Raw genomic sequence first — 11594 nt, 5'->3', positions numbered from 1 at the left:
AAAGCTGAAACTGGATCCTTTCCTTACTCCTTATACGAAGATTAATTCAAGATGGATTAGAGACTTAAATGTTAGACCTAATACCATAAAAACTCAAAAATGTTTTTAAAAAGAATTTAAAAAATTAAAACCTCCAAGAAATCTGCAATTATGTTAAATGACCAAACCTAAGAATAATTGTTGCTTCTGAGAAGGAACAGAAATCTAAAAGTCTGGGAAACTTATCTGAGGAAATAATTGAGGAAAACTTCCCAAGCCTTGCTAAAGTTCTAGCTATCCAAATATAAGAAGCTCAAAGGACTCCTGGTAAACTCATCACAAAAAGTTCATCACCCAGCCACGTAGTCATCAGGTTATGTAAAGTCAAGATGAAGGAAAGAATCTTAACAGCTGTGAGACAAAAGCAACCTATAAAGGAAAACGTATCAGATTAACAGCTGATTTCTCAGAAGAAACTTTACAAGCCGGATGGCAGTGGGGTCTTAACCTTTAGCCTCCTTAAACAAAGTAATTGTCAGCCAAGCATTATGTTTCCAGCAAAACTAAGCTTCATAAATGAGGGAGAGAGAAAGTCTTTTTCAGACAAACAAACACTGAGATAATTTTTGAATAAGTTCATTTTCATGCTGCTGATAAAGTCGTACCAAAGCTGGGAACAGAAAAAGGTTTAACTGGACTTACAGGTCCACATGGCTGGGGAGGCCTCAGAATCATGGGGGGAGGTGAAAGGCTCTTCTTACATGGTGATGGCAAGAGAAAATGAGGAAGAAATAAAAGCAGAAACATCTGATAAACCCATCAGATCTTGTGAGACTTATTCACTATCACAGGAATAACATGGGATAGACTGGCCCCCATGATTCAATGACCTCCCCCAGTCCCCTCCCACAAAATGTAGGAATTCTGGGAGATACAATTCAAGTTGAGATTTAGATGGGAACACAGCCAAACCATATCAATTTACCACTACAAAACCAGTACTACAAGAAATCCTAAAAGGAGTTCTACATTTTGAAACAAAACCACGAAATACACCAAAATAGAACCTCCTTAAAGCATAAATCTCACAGGTCCTACAAAACAATAATACAACAGAAAAAAATAAGGTATTCAGGCAACAACTAACATGATGAATAGATCAGTAACTCACATCTCAATACTAGCGTTGAAAGTAAATGGCGTAAATGCACCACTTAAAAGATACAGAATGGCAGAATGGATAAAAATCCACCAACCAAGCATCTGCTGTCTTCAAGAGACTCATCTAATTAATAAGGACTTATATAAACTCAAGGTAAAAGGTTAAAAAAATATATTCCATGCAAATAGAAACCAAAAGTGAGGAGGAGTAGCTATTCTTATATCAGACAAAACAAACTTCAAAGTAACAATAGTTTAAAAAAAACAAAGAGGGACATTATATCACGATAAAAGGATCAGTCCAACTGGAAAATATCACCATTTTAAATACATATGCACCTAACACTGGGGTTCCCAAATTTACAAAACAATTACTACTAGACCCAAGAAATGAGGTAGACAGCAACATGATATCAGTGGGGCACTTATGATAGGCCACAAAACAAGTCTCAATAAATTTAAGAAAACCAAAATTATATCAAGTATCTTCTCAAGCCACCGTGAAATAAAACTGGAAATTAACTCCAAAACGAAACCTCAAAACTATACAAACACATGGAAATTAAATAATCTGCTCTTGAATGATCTTTCGAGTCAACAAAGAAATCAAGATGAAAATTAGAAAATTTTTTGAACTGAATGATAATAGTGACACAACTTATCAAAACCTCAAATCAAAATCTACAGCAAAATCTACAGGTGCTAAGGCGAAAGCCCAGGGCATTAAATGCCTATATCAAAAAGTCTAAAAGAGCACAAATAGACAATCTAAGGTCACACCTCAAGGAACTACAGAACAAGAATAAATCAAACCCAAATCCAGCAGAAGAAAAAAATAACAAAGATCAGAGCAGAACTAAATTAAATTGAAACTAAAAAATACAAAAGATAAATGAAATGAAAAGCTAGTTCTTTGAAAAAATAAATAAAATTGATAGACTGTTAGTGAGATTAACCAAGAAGAGAGAAGATCCAAATAAGCTCAATTCAAAATGAAACAGTAGATAATACAACCAATACCACAGAAATACAAAAGATAATTCAAGATTACTATGAACATCTTTATGTGTACAAAGTAGAAAATCTAGAGGATATGGATAACTTGCTGTAAATATACATCCCTCCTAGATTAAATTAAATCATGAAGAAGTAGAAACTGAACAAATCAAGAACAAGTAGAGGGATTGAAACTAATAAAAAAAATTGCCAACAAAAAAATGCCCAGGACCAGATGGATTCACAGCTGAATCCTATTAGACATTTAAAGAAGAATTGCTACCAATCCTACTGAAACTATTCTAAAAGATAGAAACGAGGGAATCCTCCCTAAATCATTCTGTGAGGCCAGTATCTCCCAAATACCAAAACCAGGAAAGAATATAACAACAACAAAAAAAAACCTACACACCAATATCCCTAATGAACATAAATTCAAAAATCCTCAACAAAATACTAGCTAACCAAATCCAACAGCATATCAAAAAGATAATACATCATGAGCAAGTGGATTTCATACCAGGGGTCCAGGGATAGTTTAACATACACAAGTCAATAAATGTGGTATATTACATAAACAGAATTAAAAGCTAAAATTATATAATCATCTCTACAGAAGCAGAAAAAGCATTTGACAAAATCCAGCATCCCTTTATGATTAAAATCATCAGCAAAATTGGCATAGAAGAAGCATATCTCAAAGTAATAAAAGCCATCTATGACAAACCCATAGCCAACATCATATGGAACAGGGAAAAGTTGAAAGCAATCCCCTTGAGAACTGGAAAAAAACAAGATGCCCACTTTCGCCACTTGTATTCAACGTAGTACTGGAAGTCCTAGCCAGAGCAATCAGGCAAGAGAAAGAAATAAAGGGCATCCAAATTGGAAAAGAGAAAGTCACACTGTCACTGTCACTGTTCTCAGATATGATCATATACCTAGAAAATGCTAAAGATTCATCCAAAAAGCTCCTAGATCTGATAAATGAATTCAGTAAAGTTTCAAGATACAAAATCAGTGTACACAAATCAGTAGCACTTCTACACCAACAACCACCAAGCTGAGAATCAAATAAAGAACTCAATCTTTATTACAACTGCAAATAAAATAAATAAAATAAAATAAAATAAAATAAAGTATTTAGGAATATACTTAACCAAGGAGGTGAGAGATCTCTACAAGGAAAACTACAATACACTGCTGAAAGAAATCATAGAAGACGCAAAGCAATGGAAACACATCCCACGCTCCTGAATGGGTAGAATTATTGTGAAAATAACCATAATGCCAAAAGCAATCTACAGATTCAATGTAATTTGCATCAAAATACCACCATCATTTTCAACAAACTAGAAAAAAAATCCTAAAATTAATATTGAACCAAAAAAGGGCCTGCATAGCCAAAGCAAGACTAAGCAAAAAGAATAAATTTGGAGGCATCATATTAGCTTATGTGATAGACTTCAAACTATACTACAAGACTATAGTTACAAAAGCAGTATGGTACTGGTATTAAAAAAAAAAAAAAAAAGACATGAAGACCAATGGAACAGAATAGAGAACTCAGAAATAAACTCAAATACTTACAGCCAACTGATCTTCAACAAACCATACAGAAACACAAAGTAGGGAAAGGACACCCTCTTCAATAAATGGTGGTGGGATAATTGGCAAGCCACATATAGAAGAATGAAACTGAATCCTCATCTCTCACCTTATACAAAGATCAACTCAAAATGGATCAAAGACTTAAATCTAAGACTTGAAACCTTAAAAATTATAGAAGATAACACCAGAAAAACTATTCTAGACATTGGCTTAGGAAAAGACTTCATGACCAAGAACCCAAAAGCAAATGCAAAATAAATAAATAAATGAGACCTAATTAAACTAAAAAGCTTCTGCACAGCAAAAGAAATAACCAGCAGAATAAACAGACAACCCACAGAGTGGGAGAAAATATTCACAAACTATGCATCTGACAAAGGATTAATATCCAGAGTCTACAAGGAATTCAAACTAATCAACAAGAAAAAAGCAAATAATCCCCTTAAAAAGTGGGCAAAGGACATGAATAGACAATTCTCAAAAGAAGATATACAAATGGCCAAAAAACATATGAAAAAATGCTCAACATCACTAATAATCAGGGAAATGCAAATAAATCAAAACCACAATGTAATACCACCTTACCCCCTAACGTGTATGAGGAGAGCCCTCATCCCATCAGTCGAAGGCCCAAATAAAACAAGAAGTCTGATGCTCCTCTGCATAGGAGAGAATACAACTACTATCCTTATAAAACAGGCCCAAAGGAGACCCCTTGCCTTTCCATCTTGCAAGGTTAGAGTGAGATGATTGGAGCTGAGAAAGCTGGCCCTCACCACACACAATCTTCTGGTGCCTTGATCTTGGACTTCTGTGTCTCTGGAACTGTGAGAAATAAATTTCAGTTGTTTATAAGCCTCCCAGTCTACGGTTTTTTAAATCATAGCTGCCTGAACAAACAAAGGCATTCACCAAACAACTTCTGGTTTTAATTTAACTTTCCAGGTACAACCTCTCACCTTGAAAAATGCTCCCTCTTCAGGCTAAGTATTTTAGGCTGTGTATCAGATTATGTAGATTCCTGTTATTTTTGTCTAGCGGGCAATCATTCAGCCTTCTTTTGAAGAGAACATTTTCATTTCCCTCAGTTCATGTTTGTGAATATTATTCATCTTTCCAGATATAGGAATAGGAATGTGATTTAGGCCTAGATAAGGCAAAGCTATTCTGATTGGTTTCATGATGGATGTGATCAAATCTAGATCAATGAGAATCAGCCACAGGAGTTTTGCTGGAACCATTTGCAAATATTTGAAGTGAGACGTGCTCGTCCTGACAGAGTTGCTAAACTGCTAGAATATAAGCCTGAAGTTCTATATGGCCAATTTTGCCATATTTGGTTGCCTAAGTGTAAAGCTAATGCAGGTGAAAACAATGCCAGAAGACAGGTTAGAATTTGTGCCACCTAATCTAAATATCTGAGACGACTTCTCTCTAAAGATAGCACTGCTCTTTCTCATTATGAAAGCCAGCCACTTTTATCTTGCTTTATTTTGTTTTGCATAAGCCAGCCTGAGTTGGGATCTTGTAATTTTCCATAGAAAAATATCTGAATCATGCAAATGGAAAATTTAAAAAATAAAGCCTGAGCCTACACGGGTCAGTTTCTTCTGGCTTATGCATTGGTCTCTGTGAACCTAGTTAGTAAGCTTATTCTTAGTGTGCTAACAGCTTGTGTTCTTGAGTGTATAGAACTGAGAACCAAACCCTGGACTAGATAAAATTCACCAATCCAAATGCTGGCTTGTGAAGCTGTATAGCATATGAATTAAAAGCATGTACTTTACCAGAATAAAGCCTTAGCATTACATTTTAGCTTCCTCATTTACTCAATGAGATTTCTTGGGCAGGCAAATTATTTAACCTCTATAAGTCTCAGTACCCACATCTGTGCAACGGGTCTTTAAGTTCCACTTCTAGTATCCCATACATATACATCTGTATATTATGCTCATTGCATATATTACTCTCAATAATTCATATGTAATAGTTTGTATTCTTTTATCCATGCATGTGTGCACATGTGTGTTTCTATGTGTGGATGAGCATATGTGTATATACATTTGTGTGTCTATATAAATTTGAGTTTGTGTGTATTTGTGCAAAATATATTATCCTGGGACAATATCACGTTCTTCTATAGGTTTTGAATTTGGATAAAGTCACAATAAAATCCTAGATCTCTTACCTACTAAATGTAAGTAAGCTAATAATTAAAAATTATTTTAATAATCAAGACATTAAAAATTTAGTATGTGAACATTTATGTCTAAGTGCTTGGTCATTTAACTTGCAAGACAACATTGAGTTAAGAATGGCATAGGCAGGCCGGGTGCAGTGGCTCACGCCTGTAGTCCCAGCACTTTGGGAGGCCGAGGCGGGCGGATCATGAGGTCAGGAGATCGAGACCATCCTGGCTAATACGGTGAAACCCTATCTCTACTAAAAATACAAAAAATTAGTGGGGCATGATGGCAGGCACCTGTAGTCCCAGCTATTCGGGAGGCTGAGGCAGGAGAATGGCGTGAACCTGGGAGGTGGAGGTTGCAGTGAGCCGAGATGGCACCACTGCATTCCAGCCTTGCTGACAGAGCAAGACTCCGTCTCAAAAAAAAGAATAGCATAGGTGAGGAAGCTGAAACTCAAAGAATATAAGGGGTTTGACTGTCATCGTACAATTCAAGGGCAGCAAAGTCATGATTTGACTCAGTTCTATGAAAAGTTAAAATCACTTGTTCTCACCTAAACTTCTATGCTACTTTCCTAATAAAGCAATACAAACAATACAGAGGAAACGGAGGACCTGTCTTTTCACGCAGATGGAATCTACTGAATGAGCAACTTAGGAAGTAACCTTTCATGCCTAAGGGATTATCTGTGTCTTCTGTATGTGAATGCCTCTGATCCAAGAATTAAACAATGGACTTCCATAAGATTGATAGGAATAGAGTGATCATCTCTTTTCCAGAACTACCCATTGCACTTTGGCAGATATTTATGTTTTTCTCAAACAGGAGAATGCCCACAAGCATAGCCATGAATCTAAATGCATAGGACTTTTAGCAGAAATCTTAGGGGGTCACTTTACAAGTGCCTGAAATAATGACCAAAGCAATTTTTAAAATGTGTTCAAATAATAGTTGTGAACACAGTCAAATTGTTCCACCTAAGATGCAAAGGAAAGGTAATTACCTGTAAAACACATAAAATATATATTGTTTACTCATCATTAACTCTGAACACCTTTATGCTAATGGATAGAATAAGACACGCTCCCAGCAATAAGGTGACATAAACAGCCAAAGTCGGGGGGCACAAAGACCTCCCAGATGAGTGAATGACATCCCAGTAACCTTGAAGAATCCCTGTTACCAGCCGCAGACTTCAATCACCTGTGGAAGCAATAAATTATGTGAGAAAACCCAAATAGGCACTGCAGATTGCTTTACAAACATGATCTTATCTTTACACAGCCTCTAGCAAGGTGACAGAAAACCACCTTGTAGGTGAAGAAATAGAGCATCGAGGAAGAAGACAAATGACAAGACCCAATAGAACAAAGCCCCAGTTCTCTGAAGCCCAAAAATATGTTGCCGTTATTGATACTTCTCCAAAGTTTCTATCATGTGGGGTTCCTTTAAGTTCTTCATTTTTAATGTTTAAGAAAGCATTTCTGGAAAAGTTTTAAATTATTGCACTAGAGTCTTGCTTTTACCTTCTATTCATTTTTCCTCCTCCACATTCTTAGGGAAGCACAGAAGTTAACTAATGTTTATGAGTTCCTTCACTGTGCCAGGCAACTTATATGAATTATAAATAGAAACACGTGTTCTCAATAAACCTTTTAGTACTTTTCCTCTTTTATAATCCACTGTTCCTTCCTGGAAGCAGAAATTATCAGGGGAACTGTTGCATAACTGTAAGCAGAGTAAAAGGGCAGTACCAGTCATTCCTGATCCTGACAGTTTTCTTTTTAATGTGGTGGCTTTAGTCCATTCTGAAAAGAATTTTGAGAATAAGAGTCTGTGATTTTTATCAAGGACTTTTACTCAGCTCATGGTAACTTCAGTAATGGAGAAAGAACTAGGCTGCCAATAGCACAAACAATGTCAATGGAGTAATTATAGATGATGGAAGAATAGACGAATAGACAGATAAACACAGATGATAGATATAATAGATAGATGATAGATAGATAGATAGACAGACAGATAGATAATAAATAATTTCTACTTTCAATCCTCTTTTTTTCTATCTAAACATTTCTATCTAAATGTTAATGTAGGAAACATTGAAGTGAGGCAAAGGTTTTCTCTTTCAAAGGTTCCAATGGAAGGTTAAACTTGAAATTAAAATACATTTCTCTAGCAGAGTGAAGAAATTAGAACACTTTTCCAAGTGTCCAGTGTAGGCTCAAGTGAGAATTGGACTTAATTCCCAATTTCTGATCCATATCTAAAATGTTTCATATGTATGCCCAAAAACATTTCTTGCTAAATCACAAACCACCTTTGATTTTAGTAGCTGGTATGAGAGAAAATACACAAAAATGTTTATGAGTACAAATACTTGAATCAACTGCCTGGGGTTCAACTCTTGACTCTACCACTGGGTAGCTCTGTGATTTAACACAACATTTAACCTTTTATGCCTCAAACTCCTTATCTGTAAAATGTGGGTAAGGGTAGTATCTACCTCACAAGTTGTTGTAAGGATAAAGAAATTTTAAAAGAAAGAAACTTTGAACAGTTCTTGGTACATTTTATGCACTCAGTAGAGGTTAGCTAATATAATTATAACCAAATCTCAAGATGTTAAAACTATAGCAGGATATTTTAAAATATTAGTCTATGTTTTGTTTTTCTCTTTGATGCAACTGAAAGCTATTATATTTTTCTTTCCTTTCTCAAGAAAAGACCCAAGATTTTGAGTTCTAGGGTGCAAGTATTTCTTTTGAGAGAAATTAGAATCAACAGCCTCTGTTTTCCAAACATTTTCATAAAGGAACATGGCTAAATTTCATTAAGAAAGGTGGGGGAAGAGGGCAAAAAGACGAAAGATGAGAATGTGGCCTGGAAGAAACGAGAGGGTGAGCATCCCGCAGACTTAGAGCTGGATAGGGTTGAATTTTCAGCAAGTGGAGGAGACCCATGTTTCAGCTGCACCCAGGACCACAGATTGAGGATGGGGAGGAGTAACTGATGTTGGCCTCTAAGGAACTAGGTCTTGAGAGCAGCATCAGGGGCCTCTGTGTACCAATGAGTAGGACCACTCAGACATATCTGAGATGGCCCAGTACAACTCTACCAGAAAAATAACAGAAGACAAGTCTGTGCAAAGTATTGTGCAGCAGAATAAACTGTGGTAATATCAAGACACACTGGGCTATGGATCAGACCACTTACTCATCACAACTTGCCCCAACTCAAGTCTTATAGAATCATATGAAGGAGCCCCAAATAAAAACTAATACTATTTTCCTTACTGCTCTGTTAATTGAAGACTAGACCCACAATTAATTTGTTTTAAAATGGTGAAACTTTATCTCAAGCAATGTAGGGCACAAGTATAGGTTTTGAAGTTATTTTGACCTCAGTTTAAATACTAGCTATGTCTGTGACCATGAGTAAATGACTATTTCACTAAACTTTAGTTACCATATTTGTAAAATTATAGCACACTTACCAGGAAGAGTGTGTGCAAAAATTAGTAAAGTTAGTAAATCATTAATTAGTAGACACATCATGTAGTATATAGTAGGTTCTCGGTAAAGGAAAACTACGATTATTGTAATTTAAATGTGCTTCTTTATGCAGAAAAATAATGATCAATGAAAGATGACCCTCATATAAAAGAGAGCCTGTAGCAGGTCCTGTGGCATGTAGCTCAGATCCCCTTCAGGACCAAGGCGCACTTGAAGTAGGTTGCCTAGAATACGGGTTATATGACACATTCAATAGCAGGAGCGTGGAGAGCGTATGTAGAACTGGATCTAAAGGGGCTAGAACAAGGAGTGTTGGAACATACAGCTGAGTAAGAAGAGTTTATCAATATGGGAGTACTATCCTGTGAAGCAGGATTTAACATCCTGCAAGAACACTGGGAGATGGTCTAACATGTCACTCAGATGGCCTGAGATGCACAAGAAAGCAATACATTAGATGAATTAGAAATACTAGAAATTTTTCATGAATGGACTGACTCAGTATGTGAGTACAAGCTGAAAATTGACAGCTGCTACATCTCACTCAGAGATGACTTTGGGAAAAAAAAAAAAGCAAAAAGAAAATTTCTCACAATGGGCAGAGGTTCAGCAGGTGTACCCAGCCATCTGCTTTGTGTGGAATGAAAAGTGGCCCATATACATATGTACACATTAGTTTCATAAGCAATGGCAAAGGACTTTACTGGTTAATCAATACACAGAAGGAAAAAACCCCGGGAGGTCTGGCACAGGGAAGTCTGGAAAAGAGGCATGTGGATTGACACAGAGGAATGAACATAATGTGTGAAACTCTTTGTATTGCATGATAATATGCTTGTGAATCATTCTGTAATCTGACACACAGATGATCCCCTGAAGCATCCTTCATACTGGCCTGCTCAATGTGAAAAACAGTCCTACTCTCCTCAGACTCACTCACAAATTTTGTTGCTGAGGGTACTTCCCTATAAATCTCCTGTGTGCAGATCTCTCTCAGAGTCTGTTTCTCAAAAAATCCAGTCCAAGAAAGGGCCCAACAAAACATGTATAGCTTAAAAGGAAAGACAATGGAAATTTTACGTGACAGATAATTAACACTTTCATCATAAAATGTGTATTTTAAGACTTGAGCATGAACATTTTAAAGAAGATCGAAGCAAGTGGCTAAAATTATCACCACCACCCACCCCGCACCTGCCAACCATACAGACATACACTCACAGACATACCCACACACATATACTACTCATTCCTTGGAACACAAAAGGACAGAACATTGGACTTTCTTACAAAATCAGATTTAAGACTGAAAAAAAAATCAGAATAGAAAGAATCTAGAATATGTATAATATACATATCAGCAAATAAATGATTAATTAAATACATTATTTGTATCTATATGATAAAATACTATTCCACAAATGAAAACTAACTTGTTTAGAAAAGTTAAATAACATGTAATTATAAGGTATGACATATTAAAAAGTGAATAAAATATAAAACAAATGTGGTACCACCTTACACTCATTAGGATGGCTATTATCAAAAAACAGAAAACAACAAGTGTTAGCAAAGATGTGTAGAAAATTAGAATTTTTATGCATTGCTGTTAGAAATGTAAAATGATGCAGCTGCTGCAGAAAATGATGTTCTCTCAAAAATTAAACATAGAATTGTAATATGATACAATAACTCTACTTCCGGGTATATATATCATGAAACTGTAAGCAGGGACTCAAACAGATCTTTGTGCAGCAATGTTCATAGCAGCATTATTCACAATAGCCAAAGGACAAAAACATACTAAATTGTACCAGAAGAATAAAGAAAATATGGCATGGCATATATATATATATACACACACACACACACACACACACACACGTATACATGTATATGTATGTATATATATATACACACACACACACACACACACAATATTATCTTACTGTAGAAAAGATAAAAAGTGAAATTTAGGCCAGGCATGGTGGCTTATACCTGTAATCCCAGCACTTTGGGAGGTCAAGGCAGGAAGATTGCTTGAGTCCAGGAGTTCAAGACCAGCCTGGGCAATACAGCAAGACTCTGTCTCTTTAAAAAAGAAAAAAAAAGTGAAATTTAGGTACATACAACAAGGATGAAT

Source organism: Colobus angolensis, unplaced genomic scaffold (assembly GCF_000951035.1).
Source record: "Colobus angolensis palliatus isolate OR3802 unplaced genomic scaffold, Cang.pa_1.0 Scaffold98, whole genome shotgun sequence".
NCBI classification, from domain to species: domain Eukaryota; kingdom Metazoa; phylum Chordata; class Mammalia; order Primates; family Cercopithecidae; genus Colobus; species Colobus angolensis.
This window is presented reverse-complemented; position numbering follows the sequence as displayed.